This window comes from Rhinatrema bivittatum, chromosome 10 (assembly GCF_901001135.1).
Source record: "Rhinatrema bivittatum chromosome 10, aRhiBiv1.1, whole genome shotgun sequence".
NCBI lineage: Eukaryota > Metazoa > Chordata > Amphibia > Gymnophiona > Rhinatrematidae > Rhinatrema > Rhinatrema bivittatum.
Window position 1 is genome coordinate 114908601 of NC_042624.1, and position 19483 is coordinate 114928083.

General features: G+C 42.9%; 1 protein-coding gene across 1 annotated transcript in view; it reads left to right on the forward strand.

The window, feature by feature from the left end:
• LOC115100192 (cytosolic carboxypeptidase 6-like) overlaps positions 1–19483 on the forward strand; it is a 178297-nt gene that overhangs the window by 145371 nt on the left and 13443 nt on the right. The window lies entirely within an intron of this gene.

Genomic DNA, 19483 nt, shown 5'->3' on the forward strand with positions numbered 1-19483 from the left:
TTGCAAGTATACAACTTGTGCTTTCACCTCTACGGGTCTTTTTTAATCATCGGTCCACTAAACACTCTTCATTTGAAAAACGAAAAAATGAAGAGTGTAAATTGGGTAATTGAAATCTCCCATTATTACTGCACTATCAGTTTGGTTAAGTTAACGTTACCTAATTTCTCTTAGCATTTCACTGTCTGTCTCATCATTTTGGCCAGGTGGACAGTAGCATTCTCCTATCACTATACTCTTCCCAACACACATGGGATTTCTACCCATAAAGATTTGATTATGCATTTTGTCTCTTGCAGGATCTTTGTTCTGTTGGACTCTATGCCATCTCAGATAAAGCGCCACCCTGCCACCAAGTTGGTCCTCTCTATCATTGCGATATAATTTGTACCCCGGTATAGCACTGTCCTATTGGTTATCCTCCTTCCACCATGTCCTGAAATGCCAATTAAGTCTGTTTCATCATTCACTGCTATACACTCTAACTCTCCCATCTTACTTCTTAGACTTCTGGCATTAGCATACAAACATTTAAAAGTGCGTTGTTTGTTTGTATTAACATTCTGCTTTTCAGTTGTCAGGGATAATATAGAATCTTTTAGCTCAGGTGAGTTTTTAATTATAGGCACATGGACTACTTTTCTTATTATTGGAACCTCTCTGTTGGGATGCCCTAACTCTAATGCTCCATTAGTGTCCTTTGAAGATACCTCCTTCTGAACCATGTGCTGCTGAGCATCTGTCAGATTTTCCCTTTGTTCTAGTTTAAAAGCTGCTGTATCTCTTTTTTTAAGGTTAGCATTAGCAGCCTGGTGCTACCCTAGTTAAGGTGGAGCCCGTCCCTTCAGAAAAGACTCCTCATTCCCCAAAAGGTTCCCCAGTTCCTTACAAAACTGAATCCCTCTTCCTTGCACCATCATCTCATCCGCACATTCATTTATTTATTTTTATTTATTTGTAGACTTTTATATACCGTTGTTTGGAACATGCCATCACAACGGTTTACAATGATAAAAATAAACACAAGAGAAGTCATAAACTGTAAAACAATTAGACTCTGGAGCTCTGTCTGCCTCTGGGGACCTGCACTTGCCATCAGCAAACTAAAGAACATATCCTGCATGTTCACTGCTTAGGAAGACAGTGACTTTGGGGTCAATGTGCTAAAGCTTAATGTGTGTGTTAAGGCTGTTAACATGCGTGTTCCATAGCATGACATGCTCTATGGGGGGCAATTTTCAAACTGTCCACATGGTGACAGAATCTATAGGTACTTTTAATTCATGGACTTGGTGTCAGTTTTGAAAGGGCAATTATGAGCATATTTTTGGTTGCAAGCTTGCTGCAGTTACAAAATATCTATGGATATTTGCACCTGCTTTTTGCGCAGGTAGGAATTTTGCTGGCGAAGTGCACACATGGGGTAAATACTCAAATATAGCCAGTTATCTTAGCCAGATTAGCCTTATCGGCTAACTTTATCTGATAACAAGATAAGTTTGAATATTTGCACTTATCTAGCTAAGTTAACTGGATAAGTAGCTCCTCCCCGGGACACCCATATCTTGCCCACATTCTATCTGGCTTACTACTTAGCCAGATAAGTACTTATCTGGCTAAGTGATGGCCTCTGAATGGGACTGCATATTCAGCCACCACCCCTTAGCTGGATAAGTCTGAACTGAAATAATGTGAGAGAAAGGACTATTTCCATTGCCGGGCCCTAGCTGTGGAACTCTCTACCACAAGAACTAAGGATGGAATCGGACATTAAAATATTTTAAAAGGGTATTAAAAAATGGCTATTCAAACAAGCCTTCCAAGAGTTTTAACCTAAGGATTATATACCCCCTTTAATATAAATATTTAGTTAATTGTATTATCTCTGCTCTTACTGTTCTGCTTCTTTAACTGTTTAAATTTTATGATTTATTATTTTACTATTTCATTTGTTTTTATTAGTTTATTATGAAACTTTGTATTTACTTCTCTTCTTTTAATTTTGGAAATGCAAATATATTTTTAAAATTTTTAAAGTAGCACTGAATATCGGCCTCGTGATAATGAAAATACAATCTATGTGCATACTTTTCCACCCCTGACCTAATCCTGCCCCCAAGAATGCCTCCTCTCAATGCCACACTGGGAGAAGGCAATGCCACACTGGGAGAGGCCCAATTTACAAGGATAAATCGCTATTTACCCATGCGAATGGCTCTGAAAATTGCTCTCTTGAGTCCTAATGTACACGCTAAACCTGCTCATTCCCAGAATTCCTGTCTCTCCTTCCGTCCCTTTGCATTGCCTCTCAAACTCTTCCCAAACCCTCCAGGTTCTTTACACAATTTCTCCACCTCTCCCCACCTTTTTGAACCATCTCATACCTCCCACCAAATTACCTAGTCATTGCCCCCCTGTGCATCCCATCCAATCAATCCTCATCCTTACTCTTCCACCCAATCCCTTAGTCTGTTTTTCTGCTCTCCCACACAGTCCTCTCTCATCTATCCCCTTCTTCCTCACGCCTTTACCTCTCTTTTATAATCTCTCTGCTTCCCTCCCACTTCTCTCCTGCTATCAACCTCCTCCTCTGCGTCTCTTCCCTCCCCCCTATTGCTGTCCTCCCCTATATCTCCCCTTCCCCAACCCATGAACCTCACCTTCCTCTCTGTCACATCTGTATCTTCCCCCCCTCCCATCTCCTCCTCCTCATTTCTCTTCTTCCCTTCTCAAACCTACCTCTTTCTCCTATTTACTGCCTCCATTTTTGTATCTCTCTCTACTTCTTTCTTGCTTAGCCACCCCAAATTCCTGACTCATGTGTGTGTCGGGGAGAGGGTTGGCTCAGCAAATAGTAGTAGAGGTGCTTTGCAGTGCCTGCTTTGCAGCTCTATCAGAAAACCAACATGCAGTAATCACTGCAGTGCAGGCTGAGGGGACTTTGAGCATGATCAGTGCCACTGGCCTCAGGACATGCAGTGGGATAGGAAATTGTCCAAATATTTTATAATTTGTTTTTGCAATGTTTTATTTGAATGTTTTATGTTTTAGTTGTGATCCACCCATCACAATGGGTATTGCTATGGGTGGAATATTAATATTTTAAATAAATAAATAAATAAATAAATAAATAAATAAATAAATAATGGTGCAGAAACATTGCACTGCATATATTCTGAGGACCATTTTCAGCCATTGAGAGGCTCAGCTAGTTAGTTGGGTGTATTCAGTGGCGCAGTTGCTCCACTGAACATACCCAGCTAGCTGGTTATGTCTAACCGGATAACTTTAGGACAGCCCTACAGCCCAACCAGATCATCCTCCTCGGAATGCCTCTTGTTTGCCCACGGAACCCCCCCCTTCTTATCCTGCTAATTTTGAGCCGGGTAACTGATTAGGCAGTTAGAATTTAACTGGATAAGGGCTAAATATAATCAAGTAAGTCATTTAGACAGATAACTATTATGTAATCCGGTCTAATTGGCTTTTAAATATGGACCTCTTTATGTCCTGCATGGTCTCAGGTAGCACGAGCAGTCTGTAGAACAAGAGTTGCAGTGGAGACAGGACAGCAGAAGTTTCATGGTCTGAGTGGGTATTACTAGAAGGAATGGTCAGCGGGTAGCCTATTCTTCTCAAAGCGTAGACACGTCTCTCCAACCTTTCTGGTCTGTGGCCCTTTGAGATGATCACTCTTGGGGTAATGTCTCTAAATGGGGTTTTTTCACACAAACTATGACAAGAATGAGTCTTGCTCATAAGTCAGGCTATGCTGGATATGATCTCAATCTCAAAAATGTATTGCTGCTGCTTCTCACCTCAGTACTTGAATTGGGCCAAAAAGAGCTTCCTTCTGAAGTTCATAAGATGTAATAAGTATGGAAAATATATCAAGGTGCTCCTGGGAGTTCCATTTAATCAGGCCAATTGTGGTCTACATAATAAGATATCTAGGGCCATGCGGCAGTACATAGTTGCATAGGATAGGGGCCATATACTTTTCATTTGAATAAATGTAGGCTTGGGTATGAAGACTGATGGGTTTCCTACTAGGCCTGAAGATGTCTTCCAAGCAACACTTCATGAAAGCCTGCCCATGACCCAGATAATTGCCAAAATATAAATATATTTGCATGAGGGTTTGTTTAAGCTCAAAGCAGCAACAGGGTCATGTTGAGCGGGTGGCCTAGAGTGCGGCTGGTGATGGAAACAGGACATAGACAGACCTTGTGAAAATCTCCTTCATGCCCATATCATGAATTTACCTGTGGCCCCATCCCACCTGGCTCTTAGCCAGTCCAACCACCTTCATTGCTTCTGGTGCAGCTTTCAGGCCGCCTTCTTCAAGTCCTCAACCTATAGAGAGAAATAGAAATGGCAAAGCTGAGTGTGCACTGGAGTTGTTACTGTAACCTCCATATATCAGTATCAATATATTCTACTGACATCTGAAGTGAATAACATGCTTTGTACTCCCTTAATGCTCCTAGAAATGATGTGCTGCCACCAGGATCTGAGGAGGAGAACTGTCTGCAGCATATGTTTTGATTTCAAAATCGTAAGCGCAGGCCATGACCCAGAAATCCAATTGCAAATGGAAACCTGGCCTCTCCCCCCCTCCCAGCACAAGTTACAGGGTCCAGATTGCGGACATCGGTTGTGCCTTTGGAGTCTGGTGAGAGTGAAGGACCCGTGTTCTCTTCCTGCTTTATAAAACACAACATGTACGTTTCATAAAGGACTGGCTAAAAGCATTGCAGAGTTGCAGGTAAATCATGCCAGCTCTACACTAATCAGCACTAATTATTCTACCCCCTCTTCATCCAATCCATGTCATCACCTGCTTTGCAGGATGGCTGCTCTCCTCATTACCATTCCTTCTGAACTGGGAAGGTGTCAGATTTTGAAAGAGAAAGTGGTCCTGCAATTCATTAGTAATTCATCCTGCAAATTAACCGTGCAGTGAGTTGCCAATATCCAGCACCTTTGTGCATGGTGAGGTCAATACGGTATTTCCTAGATGGAATCATTTCCATTTTTAATAAGAGTTGGGGGGGTTTTTCTTTAAAATTTACAGTGAAATCCTTCCTACACATCCTTCATCTGGCAAGTGAGTCTGATTCTTAATAGCTGTTTGTACAGCAAGTAGCCTTTTATTTCACACAGTGTGCTTTTTGTACTTGGATAGTAACCGTTTCAGCAGGTGTATAATGTAGTCGTGAACGTGGCGCCCTCGCAGGATACGGTGCTGCACGTGAAGCGGCCAGTGCAGAAGTCAGCCACCCAAATGAGCGACCACTAATCGGTGTGATTCCCTGCTCTTATACACAAGAGACACTTCTTCAGTTCATTGGGTACTGCATGCAGATTATTACTGCCAAAACAGTTCTTGCTTGTCTAGAAATCATTCACTTTCATTTTCAAACATTAAAACAAGAACATCCAGTTTGGAATTTTGTTTGCAAACTGTTCTGAAGCCTTTTTAGTTCACTTAGAAATCCGAAATTAACATCTGCAGGGAGTGGTGAACTCTTGTAACCCACGTAATTTCACAGTGGCTTAGCATAAAGATACGACTTGCCACCGTGTGCTGATTCATCTAAGGGTCGCTCTTATACTCTGCTATTAATATATAAGAGGGTGTGGGCTGCTTGCTTGTCATGGTATGCCATAGGCCAGGAAGGGTGAGATATAAGGGAAAAGGTTTGGCAGAATCTCAAGGGAACTGTGAAAGGTAAGAGCAGTAACGTTTTCCACTGACTCTTAGTGAACATCATTAGTTACAGCAAAATGCAAGATTAGAAAATATGAACAATCAAGAATAAGTCTGGGGGAAAAAAAGGATTGTAAAACCTCCTGTACATAGAGAACAGGAAAAAGGGTGACCATATCTTACCATGCCATTATACCTGACTGACAAGTCATTAATCATTCACCCTTGTCAATGAAGGAGACGGTAAGAAATGTGGAAAAAAAAAAACCCACATACACACACACAAAAAAGAAAGCTCAGTCCAACATATTCCAAATCTCTCAGACTATGGGTCTCAGGGCAATTCTGCTGGAGCAAATGACACACAGAACGTAGAATATACGTGACACAAGCAGTCCTTATGATGAGAACATCAATATTATTCTGTTGCTGCGGATTTAGCAGTTGAAGCAGCTCTGAAGAACTTGCGTATCTGGAGTTAAGTCTGGCTCTTGCGATATAGTCAGCTGTCACTGCTCCTATGCAATGCCTCGTGGACAGTGTAAGTGAACCATCTTTCTGTAATAAAAAAGCGCTCCAATTTTTCTTGCAAGTCGTAAAATGGAAGTTGGTTGGAAGCTGTCGCACAAGGAATGAAGAAAGAACGCTGCTGTCTTTTCATGTATGTCGTGTGTCACTTGTTCCTGTTTGAGTCTCTTGTGACAGATCGTTGGTGGCACTCAGAGCATTTTGGGCAGCAGTGTGCATTTACTTTGTTTTATTCTCTTATTTATCTATGTAAAATTGTATTTACACGCATAAAATCAATCTTCTGCATGAACACGAATGCATACAGGTATAAAAATATATTTTAAATGTGTAAGTAACAAAGTGAAACAAAACGAAATGTAAGCATTCCGGCAAGGAAGAGAAAAAGAAAAGAATACAAGACAAATAGAGGTTTTCTTATGTACACCCCTGAGGTCGGGCAGCGATTGTTTTTCTTTTTCACAATCCTCTCGCTTCCTCTTTTGTAAAACAGCATGCAAAGGTACCTCTTTGTTATAATAAACTCCCAATGTCCTTCCTTTTACACATAGATATGGAAAAGGAGATTCTGTTATGAACACAGAACCCTTAGCAGTTTATATATGATCGGTAATTAAGTGTTAATTTTCAAAGCGTTTAGGATGCTAACTTTGGGAGTCAGGCCCCTAAATTGGCCCTTTTGAAAATATATTCAGGCAGCGTCCTAAAATTTAGGAACTTAGTTTAATTAAGCACCTACATTTAGGGGCCTAAAGTGCGGGTGGCTACAGGGGCGGAGTTAGGGCGGGATGAGAATGTTAGGTGCTTAGCACTGATTTTCAGAACTAGGCACCTAATATAGGAGCCTAAATCTAGGCAAATGAATAGGAAGTCTAAATCTAGGACCCTAAGTTTTAGGATTGTAAATCTCTGTGAATTTTCAGGAGATAATATAGGTTCCAAAGTTCAGCTGAAAATAGGGATCTAACTTACAGGGTCATTTTTCAACTCACGTTATGGCGTTTTCACATGTGAAAAATGCCTTAACGCATGTGAAAAGCACCATAACGCATGGTGCGATGCTAATTTTTAAAAGGGGAGGGATTAGGGCGGAGTCAGGGTGGGAATTTTGTAAAAGTGCAAAGCCATAATGCATGATATCACACAGTTTTAACACCGAAAATAACTACGCTTTTTTCATTAGCGTTAAGCTGTGCGATGTCATGCAAAATGCCCATAATGCAAATTTTGATTTTTTTGCAAATTCCGTTTTGGGCATTTTTAGGCTGTGGAAGGGCCTGAGGTGTGAGAGGGGATTGGGGGAAGGGCGTGAGATGTGGGAAGAGAAGAGAGGGAGAGGGAAGGGGAGGGGAGAGAGAGCGTGAGAGAGAGAGAGCGCCTCTGGGGGTGGCATCATAGTAAGCAGCTATTTATGCTACTATAGGAGGCCCACCTAGTAACTCAAGGTGAGGTTTAGGTAGTACTGTAGGGGTTAGGGGCCACTTTTACATGCAGAGTGAGACGTACAAACAGAACAGTACAGTCTTGTGAAGATTTGATGTTCTTTGGAGTGAGGAAATTCAGACAACGATGAGTTTTGTACAATCAACCTAGCTTGATGTTACCCAGGTAGAGAGTCATCCTTGTAGATAGGCTCTCTCTCTCTCTCCCCCCCCCCCCCCCCCCCCCCAGTAGTGAAAAGAGCACTTTGCAGGTAGGAAAATGCAATTATGTAGGTATTACCACAAAGTGCTTCCATGGCAGCGATTAAGGGAAATTGGATTCAAACAGCATCCAAGGGCCCTGAATTTTACAGTCTGGGAAACTGATCAGCATAGGTGTAACCTGCACGGTGCAGCAGATACTGGCATAAGCTTGCTGGGCAGCCTGGGTGGATCATATGGTCCTTTTCTGCCATCATTTCTATGTTTATATGTTTCTACTTTAATGAAGCATTACCGAATGGCAGTAGTATGAAGCTCAGTTTTTGATAAGATGAGCCGTGATGTGTGGAAAGGGGATTGCATGCATGAAGGAAGTGGGTAGGGTGCCAGAGTAAGTAAGTGAGATGCAATTGAATGAGTGCGTGAGCTAGAGTGGAGGCTAAAGTTATGAATGGAAAGATAAAAAGGCTTAGACTAGGGGAAGAGAAATGATATGAATGTGACTGTTTAATGTTGGTGTTAAGCAGTTTTTTCATGAGGTGATTCAGTGAATGTTTTTAAGATTCTGCTAGAGTAAATGAAAACGGGTCACTCTATCTAGCTCGCCTTGTTTTCCTATCGCTTAGAAAAATTGTGCCATATTCACTTCTGTAGAAAGTATTGGGAACGGTGTGGCCACATCAATGCTTTGGCCCAGTCTTACACCTTACATTTGTGTCTGAGGGCTGCTGGGAGCAAATAAAAGCTGAGCATATAGTTGGGTAATAGGTCTTTATAGTAAGCGAGGAATCGGGGAAGTGGAGGATGCTAACAAAGCATCTACTGTAAGTTGAGTCTTCCTCCTGGCCAACTCGTATATCTTTTCTTTCAGGCCCTACCAAACAATGAATTTTTTGTTGCATATGTGCTGAATATCTGCTTTTATGACAAGTGCTTTTCAGAGATCTTCCTACATTTGCAATATACAGGCCAAAAAAAAAAAAAAAGGATGAATCAAGCCCTAAAAAAGAAATCCACCAAATTTCTTAAATGTATAGTTACAAATGTAAGAGGTTGCCGGTGTTACTTCAGTTTGTGACACAAATACTCCAGTATACTGCACTATAGCCTGTCAGTTTCTCTAGCTTTCTAGCAATCTGTGGCACCCTGTGGGCTTACCACAGGTTGCCAAGGAAACCAGCAGTGGGTGCTACTGAAATGAATGGCATAAGGGGGTTGCCATAGCAACCGACAGTGCCACCATTGAGTTGCTGCAGATTGCTGGAGCTCCATAAAAGCCGATACTACAGACCTTTTCCCCAACTCTGAATCTTAAGGCTCCAAACCAAATAATCTTCCACGGGGCTTATAGGGGGAAATTTACAGACATTTACAGACATTACCTGGATAGTTATTCTTTAGATCTCTGGCATTAAGAGTGCGCACTTACATTTTTTTTTTTTCATTTTGTTTGGTTTTGTTCTTGGATTTTTCTTTGTTTCACTTGTGGTTTATTTTGTTTGTTTACTTGAAGTGAAATAAAGAAAATATTCGAAAAGAAAAGATGAAGCAAAAGGAAAGGGCCATGTGCCTTCGTTTTAACTGAATTTGAAAAGTGCAACAAATAATGGCCAATTTGTTTCTTTTGGTGGCCCTGACATGAATTGAGGGCCCCCCCTGAATTAAACAAATCCTATTCATTTAATTCAGTTTTAAAAAAGACCATCTGTTTTGCCTATGCCTAGGCCTGAAGCTGGGGCCTTGCCTAGGGCAGTGGTTCTCAAACATCTATCTGTCGGCACACACCTGACAGATGGTTCTCACATGCGTGACACACTGAACAGATGACCGTCATGGGGCTAAATGTAAATATACACTCTACATCCACAGGAACACCCCCCCTCCCCCGACCCCCAACAATGGGTGCAGAGCAGAGCTAGGACATTCCCTGTACAACTCGCCATACAAAAAAGATATTCTGATGTCCTCTCAATAACAACAACACAACTCCCTCTACTACCAGGTGCAATAGTCCTGCTTATGAAAAGACAGCAATTCACTACCGATGCATGGCCTATTGAGAAAACACAACAAATAAGACTGCTACATGCCACATGCCTACATGCTAGAAAAATACCTCACCTCGGTCACACACACAGAACTGACCTTCACCAAGTACAGAAAGACCACAAATTACAAATATGGAGACAAAAACTGGAATGGAGAACCAAAAAGCCACTCTGCATGCAGTACAAATCTGGAGAAATGGAAACCGAAATATAGTATCTAACACACTTCCAGGATCTGCAATAATGCACACAAACTAATCCGTAAAAGTTACACTGCATTATGGAACACACGCAAACAGTAACAACCCTATCTATGAAATGCAACACTACAAATATTAAACCAGGCCCTAAATACCAATGCACCTATTAGGAAAACAGAACAATCCAAGCTTGCAGAACACAGGCCCTGACCAAATACAGAATAAAATGATCATAAGAACATGCCATGCTGGGTCAGACCAAGGGTCCATCAAGCCCAGCATCCTGTTTCCAACAGAGGCCAAACCAGGCCACAAAAACCTGGCAATTACCCAAACACCAAGAAGATCCCATGCTACTGATGCAATTAATAGCAGTGGCTATTCCCTAAGTAAACTTGATTAAGCAGGTAATGGACTTCTCCTCCAAGAAATTATCCAAACCTTTTTTGAACCCAGCTACACTAACTGCACTAACCACCTCCTCTGGCAACAAATTCCAGAGCTTTATTGTGCTTTCAGTGAAAAAGAATTTTCTCCGATTAGTCTTAAATGTGCTACTTGCTAACTTCATGGAATGCCCCCTAGTCCTTCTATTATCCGAAAGTGTAAATAACCGATTCACATCTACTCGTTCAAGACCTCTTATGATCTTAAAGACCTCTATCATATCCCTCCTCAGCCGTCTCTTCTCCAAGCTGAACAGCCCTAACCTCTCAGCCTTTCCTCATAGGAGAGCTGTTCCATCCCCTTTATCATTTTGGTTGCCCTTCTCTGTACCTTCTCCATCGCAACTATATCTTTTTTGAGATGTGGCGACCAGAATTGTACACAGTATTCAAGGTGTGGTCTCATCATGGAAAGTTTATTGTTAGAGCTGCAGATTTATTTATTGTCCCCCTTCCAGTTATTAGTTTAAATTTGATCATGTTATGATCACTATTGCCAAGTGGCCCCACCACCATTACCTCTCTCACCAAATCCTGCGTTCCACTAAATCTAAAATAGCTCCCTCTCTTGTTCGTTCCTGAACCAATTGCTCCAGGTAGCAATCATTTATTACATGCAGAAACTTTATGTCTCTAGCAAGTCCTGATGTTACATTTACCCAGTCAATATTGGGGTAATTGAAATCTAACAGCAACAAAAGTGGAACAAAATTTTTTAGAGATAATGGCTAAAGAAGGCGTCAGCAAGCCTGACGTTGTGTGTATTCTTACAGAGACACCAACCGGTCTTTTCAATCATTCACCTTCTTTTAAATTTATTTACTTTCAAAACAATTTTTTGTTCAAGAATTTTTTTCTTTTTCTTAAAATGTCCTCCGTCAGTCATAGACTCTTTAAAACAGAAATGCTTAACTTCAATACGGCCCTTAATTATTGACTCTTTATGTTATCAGTTGGGTAATTGAAATCTCCCATTATTACTGCACTGCCAAATTGATTAGCTTCCCTGATTTCTCTTAGCATTTCATCATCTGCCTGACCATTTTGGCCAAGTGGATAGTAGTATACTCCTATCACTATACTCTTACCCAACACACATGGGATTTCTACCCATATAGATTCTACTGAGCATTTAGTCTCTTGTATGATCTTTAACCTGTTGGACTCTATACCCTCCCAGACATATAATGCCACACCCCCACCAAGTTGATCCTCCCTATCATTGCGATATAATTTGTATCCTGATATAGCACTGTCCCATTGGTTATCCTCCTTCCTTCAAGTCTCTGTGATGCCATTTATGTCAATCTCATCATTTATTGCTATACACTCTAACTCTCCCATCTTACTTCTTAGACTTTTGGCATTGGCATACAGACATTTCAAAGTGTGTTTTTTGTTTGTATTAACTACCTGCTTTTCAGTTGTTAGGGATAATTTGGAAATCATTAGCTTTGGTGATTTTTTACATATAGGCACATGGACTACATTTGCTTTTATTGGAACCTCTCTGTTGGGATGCCCTAACTCTCCTGTTTCATTAGTATCCTTCAAGGATACATTTCTCCAAACCATGCACTGCTGAGTGACTGTCGGCTTTCTCCCTTGTTCTAGTTTAAAAGCTGCTCTATCTCCTTTTTGAAAGTTAGTGCCAGCAGCTTGGTTCCACTCTGGTTAAGGTGGAGCCCATCCTTTCGGAAAAGTCTTCCCATTCCCCAAAAGTTTCCCCAGTTCCTTACAAAGCTGAATCCCTCTTCCCTGCACCATCGTCTCATCCACGCATTGAGACTCCGGAGCTCTGCCTGCCTCTGGGGACCTGCAGGTGGAACAGGGAGCATTTCAGAGAATGCCACCCTGGAAGTTCTGGATTTCAGCTTCCTACCTAAAATCCTAAATTTAGTTTCCAGAACCTCTCTCCCACATTTTCCTATGTCATTGGAGCCCACATGTACCACGACAGCCGGCTCCTCCCCAGCACTGTCTATAATCCTATCTAGGTGACGCGTGAGGTCCGCCACCTTCGCACCAGGCAGGCAAGTTACAATGCCTACAGAGTTACAATGCATACAGAGTTTGGCTTCCTGCTGTTTCCAGTTCAGATTTGGTTTGCACATTTCTACTTAAACATTCCTCAAGTAATATAAAATAGCAATTGTAAAATTATTCTAATAAAGAGAATAAATGTTTCAAAACAACTGATAGAGTAGCATCCAATAATTAAAAACTTGTAAAAATTATTAAAAATTCTCCAAACACCAATAAAATATTTCAGTCAGCAGACACATCACATAATAGCCAATAATTAAAATAACAACTGAACTGGGTAAGTGGGGGCCAAGAGAAATCCTGGCCCTGGCATTTTTCCATGTGGGAGGGATGGGTGGGGGGGGGGCTGGAGGCCTTGGGAGGGGGTAATTTTCAAAAGAATTTATATGCATCTCCATTTGTGCATATAAACCTGCATTTGAAAATGATCCAGGAGTTAGTCTGGGGAAAAGGGTGCACAGAACACGTATTTTTCCCCAGACTAGCAGGAGGCATTGCATGGGGGCAGAGAAACCATTTCCACCCACGCTTGTGCTGTTTGCAAGTAAAGCAGGTGAATGCACACATGGTAAATTACACCGGCTTAGGAGCAGGTGGAATTTACTGTGCAGGAGTATCCACGTGCGCCCACAGTGCTCTTTCTGTTGCCCGTATTGCCTCAGTCACGGGAAGAGCACAGCCTCTTGTGTTATTAATTCCCACTCTTGCTAAAACCTGTAAATTGTTGTAAAACACTACTTCTTTAAACTGAAAATTTTCAATCTATTTCCCCTCCAAGCAGGCTCATTTGCAGTAAATAATCTGCAGGCTTCCTCTGGTAGGAAATAAATAATTTTGAATTTGCTGCGTGCCAGCTGATCCATGAGCTGTAAATCACTGTGTTTTGTACTGAGCTCAGCCAAAAAGCTGGGCACCTTGAATCATGAGTACTGCACTTAGAAACCACAAATGCGTTCCAGGCAAGGGGTCATGACTTACTATCCTTTGCCCTTCGAGAAAACATTTTCAGAATTCATGCATTGCTAACTGCTATCCCCTCTGATCTTTACAATGCACCAGCTGGTTTATATCATGGCACTTTTTATGCAAATGAGTGTTACAAATGGACTTAACAAATGCTGTGTGTAGCGTATTTTATGGCCAAGCTGACATTGCTACTCGATCTCTAGTTGGCTCCAAAAGCGAGGTTGGAACTCTTGAATCCTCCTCTATTAGATATTTATTCATGTATATTTATCTAATGTATAACCTGCCTGTCCTTTTGCCCTAAACTCGTACAACAGCAAAAAGAGTATAAATGGACAACAATAAAATAATAAAAAACAATAGAACAAAGCCATTTTAAAAGCATCAACACAGAAACCATAAAATAAATGTTCAAAGAAATACAATTTAAAAACAACAGTAATAGGTCCAGTGAATAAACAAGTAAAAATATAATATAAAAGAGGGTAAAACCTTTAAAAGCCTGGATAAAAAGTCGGGTGTTAAGCAGCCTGTAGGAGGACCAGACAAAAGTGGATCCCACACATGCATTCATATAGGGGTTGATTTTAAAAGTAGCGCGCGTGCGTCCATGTGCCTGTGCACACATGTTATAAAATCCAACAGCTGCGTGCACATGTGCGCCGGATTTTAAAATCCGTGTTCGCATATGCGGGCAGCGCACACAGGAGGGGAATTTTCACAAAACACGCACGGTGACTCAATCGGGTCTCCCCCAGTTCCCTCCCAGTCCGCTCCAATTAAGGAACGGACTGGAAGGGAGCTTCCCTTCCCCCCAACCTAATCTTACTCCCTCTTCCCCTCTCCTCCCCACCCCCTAAACCTTACCTAACTATCCCCAAATTTTTTTATTTTAGTACTTACTGCTCCTCTGGCGCAGAAGTAATCTCTGCGAGCCAGCAGCCTGGCCGGTGTGCGCTTCCCTGGGACAGCATCGAATGGTGCTGTCCTGGCCCACCTCCCACCCTGCCCCTTTGGAGAGGCCCGGCACTTTGGTGCATACCGGCGTTTACGCACGTGGCCGGGTCTGCTGTAAACTGGGCGCGGTGCGCACAAGGCCCAGCCACACAGGCAAACTCCGAAATTTACGTGCATAGCCAATTTAAAATGTACTTGAGACTGCAGAGGGTAATTTTCATCTGCATGTCCGTAGGTAAAACGGTGCTTTACCTGTGGGGATTGACTTGTAGCCAGTTGCCAGCCTTATTTATTTATTTTATTTATTTTTAATTTTTATATACCGGAATTCCTGTATGCAATACAAATCAATCCGGTTTACAAGTAACGAAAGGTTGCCCTGGTCTGGGAGGTTAGACTGGGGTTTTTTACATAGAACATTGAACAATAACAATCAACCATTGAACATAATTACAAGGAACAGTGAAAGTAACAATAGTATTTAACAAATAAATAATATTATTATAAAATTAACATTATTCGTGTTTTTAGCTGAGTGTGTGTGTTCGCATTTTAAAAGGAACTTTAGTTGCGTATATAGTCTGCAAGTAATCGGTTAAATAATATAATAAGAAAAGGATGACTGTTAAATAGATATTGCGAATAACCAAGTCCGTGTATGAAATTAAGTGTCAATGTGTTAGTGACACCTTGCAAAGGTTGGATCTGAAAGACAGGAGGAGGTGCCTAGTTACACTCTGGGAATTGGAACGCTTGCCTGAAGAGCCAGGTTTTTAACCTTTTTTTAAACTCTGGTAGATTGGGTTCGAGTCTTATGTCTGGTGGGAGCGCGTTCCATTGATGTGGTCCCGCAGTGGATAGTGCTCTTTTTCTTAGCGTTGAATTGGTGGGCGCTGCGGCTAATGTTCCTTTGTAGGCGCTTCTGATGGGTCTGGTCGATGAGTGTAGGCGAAGTTGAGTTTGTAGAGATATAGGTGCGACGTTATGAATTGCTTTATGGATGATGGTTAAGGTTTTATATATGATTCTCTGTTTGATGGGTAGCCAGTGGAGGTTGCTCAAGATGGGGGTAATATGGTCTCTTCTATTAGTGTTAGTTAGGATTCTGGCTGCGGCGTTTTGTACATCTCAGGTACAGGCTGTGCGCTCGCAGGTAAACCTGCGAGCGCACAGCCTGTATGTGCATAAGTTTACCCACAGTAAGCACAGGTATTTCCGGGGATAGGGTTGGGGACGGGCTTGCACTTACACACACAGAGGGGAAGAGGACTCCTAAGATGGGCTGGATAAGGATTCAAGCATTTGGAGAATCAGGTACCAGAAAGGGTCCTTGGGAGTCAGGGAGGAAAAGGAGCGAGGGAACTCCAGGAGGGTGTGACAGCAAGGATTGTCAAATCTCAGTACCCGTTGGAGGCTTTTCCTGCTTAAAGACTGTACAAATTACAGCTGCCTAATGTGCACTATTTAGTAAGGACTTTTTATTTTGGAACACCAGTTCCTTGTATCAAGTGGCTGCTTTGCACTATACACCTTGGACCCTGAAGGTAATCCTTCCCCCTGTGGGAGGATCCATGCCAGAATTTCCAGGACTGAGCACCAGGATCGAGTTTGCCTCCCCATCTTCGAGGTCTACCAGGAGAGGTGGGTCTACATTAGATGTTTATGTTGGTTTAATTAGGCTTTTATTGTGCCCTGGGCCAACAGGGATCTCGAGTTGCTTTGCCAGGATTTTAGAGGGGGAAAAAAGATGTATTTTCCAATTGATAGAGATTAAACAGATGGAAGAGCAGATGAGTAAATGGAATGGAAATGAGAACATTAGCACAGACAATGCTGACCAACTACAAAATAAGTAAAAACTGAATACAGGAAGTTAAAGATTCCTGTTCGGAAAGAATAATTTGAGCCCTGCTGTATTTCTCTAGGGATGATGCCCTAAGGACAAGGATCTTGAACTTAAGCAGCGTGAATCTGTCCGTGTTTGCATTGCCAGCACTTTCACAAGGATAGGATGCTGGGAGCTGAATCCGTTCTGTCACTTGGCAGACTACAATGCCAACTCACAAAGCCCTGGTACCTCTCTCCGTAACCTCCTGCTGATCGATGTATCTGCAGAACGACAGCAGCGGACATAGGGAAGGGTCACTTACAAAGGGACTTTCCTGGGGGAAACGGTGCTTTGCTTGCAGAAATGGCCTTTTCAGGGTTACTCGCTCAGTATGCGGGTTTGTCACGTTCGTGCATAGGTTTACCCAGACTGAGCGGAGGCATTTCTGGGGTCAGAGTTGGGGAGGGGTTTGGATTTTAAATGGTGTGTATGTAAAATTTCAAGAAAAGATGTGTGCTCATGTTTTAGCTGATGTGAGTAGACCTGGTGGGATAATTTTCAAAGCAGGCTTATGTGCAGGAATTCACTTTGAAAACAGGTGTGACTTTTGCTCGTATTTGCCAGTTAATTGATGCACAAGGTTTCAAAATCACCCTCATAAAGGCCTATGCACTGAAACTTGTGCATAGAAAGTTATGGCGTGGGGGATTGTTAAAAATGTAATGTGCATGCTAAAAGCTCTCACTAGCTGAGTGACCACCCCACCCCCACCCCCACTCCTCACCTCTTCCAATCCAGTCTGTCATCCCTCTGATTCAACCCAACACTCCATTGCACATCCTGGCAAGCCCCATTCTAGCCTGGCACTCCTCCCACCCAGTCCAGCTCTTTCTCCCCTAGGGATGTGCAGACAAAAAGTTTATGTTCATAAGTCCATAAGTCGAAAAGGGGGGTCAATTTCGGTCAATATGGACATATGGAGAATTCCATAAGTTGAGTCTATCTCCATACGTGCACCGGTTCCCTAAATAAAAATTTAAACCCCTCACCCTCCTTAATCCCCACCCAAGACTTACCAAAATTCCCTGGTGGTCCAGCGGGGAGTCAGGAAGCCATTCCTCTATTCCTTTGCGAGGAGCACGTGACGTCTGCGTCACGTCGAAGTGACGCGGCCGTCACGTGGTCCACCGCGGTTTCGCTCCTGGACCCCTCGTTGGACACAAACGGAACTTTTGGCCAGCTTGGGGGGGCCTCCTGACCCCCCCAAGCTGGCCAAAAGTTCCGTTGAATAAGTTCAGGAGGCCCTGAACTTATTCAACATAATTATATGTTGAATAAGTTGGAATAATAACTTATTCCAACTTATTCAACTTATGTTGAATATAATTATGTTGAATAAGTTGGAAATCCGATCGTTTTCGCCTCATCACTTTTTTAAGTTAAAAAAAAAAAAAGTAGCGTTTTACATATAAGTTCAAAACGAATGCACAGTTGCACACCCCTATTCTCCCCAATATCCCCTTCATCCAGCTCAACACCTCTCCCCTGAGCCAGCCCAACAGCCACCCTTATAGCCTGGAACTTCTCCCCCGCCCCCCTTCCTGGTCCATTGTGGCACTCTCCGAGAGCCCAATGCAGCCCTGGACCTACCCTGCTCCAGCGCCCTCCAAGAACCCAAAGACAGTTTTGGCACACCCACAGTCTGTGATCTCCTGAAGGCAGTCCTGGCATTCTCCAAAATCCTGACCCGTTCCCACCCCTCCAGAGGATCCACATGAGGGCTCTTCTGCTGGCAATGCCAAATGATGCTGAGGTATGACACTTAGTGAGACCTTACTAAGGAGTCTCTTGATGACGTATTGCAGTACTGGCAGAAGGGCTCTCATGACCTTCCTGCCATGCTACATGTGAAGATGGGACCCATGTTCCAGAGAGATGTGAGGAGGATCAGGATCTTGGAAGGTGAGGGACAGGCATCTTGTGGAGGGGTGCTAGGACTACATTTTGGGAAGGGTGGGGAGAGTGTCAAGTTGGATGGGGGTGCCAGGCTGTGAAGGGGTGGGAGTGCGAGTGCTGGGCTGGATCTGCAGGATTATCAGGTTGGATCAGGGAATGCTGAGCTATGTGGGGGGGGGGGGGGGGACAGGACTACTCAACCCTTGCGTGTGCCGCAATGTGTGCTCGGGTGGGGTGGGCTCGGGGATCTGCAGGTATGGGGGAGCATGTGTTCGAAGAGGTCCCCTAGGGCAGCCCCTCCCCCACTGTTAAATGTTGGTTTACTGTCCCTGCAGGCTTTTTAATATTTTAACTCCCACCCTGAGGCAGGTATTACATTATAACCTGTAGTGGGCATGTATGAAAATCACATGGGGAAAAGCGCACTGTGTTATTTTGCACACGCCCACTAAAGGCTAATTTGCATACAATGTTCCCTCATATACATGTGGTTATGCATAAATTTAAGTGTGTTCCCGCTAACGTCTTCTGGCCCTGGTTTTGGGTGCATGCTAAGGCCTTAGGGGCAGATTTTGAAATGTACCCCGCACGCGGGGTACATTTGTGCGGGCTACCCGGCGCGCACAAATGTACACCCGATTTTATAACATGAGCACGCTTTATATGCTTTTCTTTGTAGGGACGATTTAGAAGACCAGATCAAGTAAAAGCATCCTTAACAGGATGATGATAATATATGGAGAGGGGATTGCAGGTTCCTGGAGTCATGTGTCTCTCCTTATGTAATCACAAACTTTCCAGAAAGTTTTCGTTTCTTTTTTTTCAGGTTCTTAAATTGGCTTGTGCTCCTGCTGACCGATCGGTTAACATTATATGCAGACAGGGCATGACATTGGAAGCTTGTTCATTGCAGACTAGAGTGCTCCAGATGTTCTGGTGTGGATGCTGGCGCCAGCAGTTACATTACCACCCAAAAATATCAACTCTGGTTCTTTAACATTTCCGGAGGTGTCGCCAAAGAGCAAGAAATGGTGTCCTGACTAGGCAAGTCCTCCGTTCACCGTCTCCGTGAGCACAAGGTGGCAGGTTGAGAGGCAGTCCTTCCTCTTGCGCGGCCAGTCGGGAAACGAGCGCACGTGTGTGTGTGTGTGT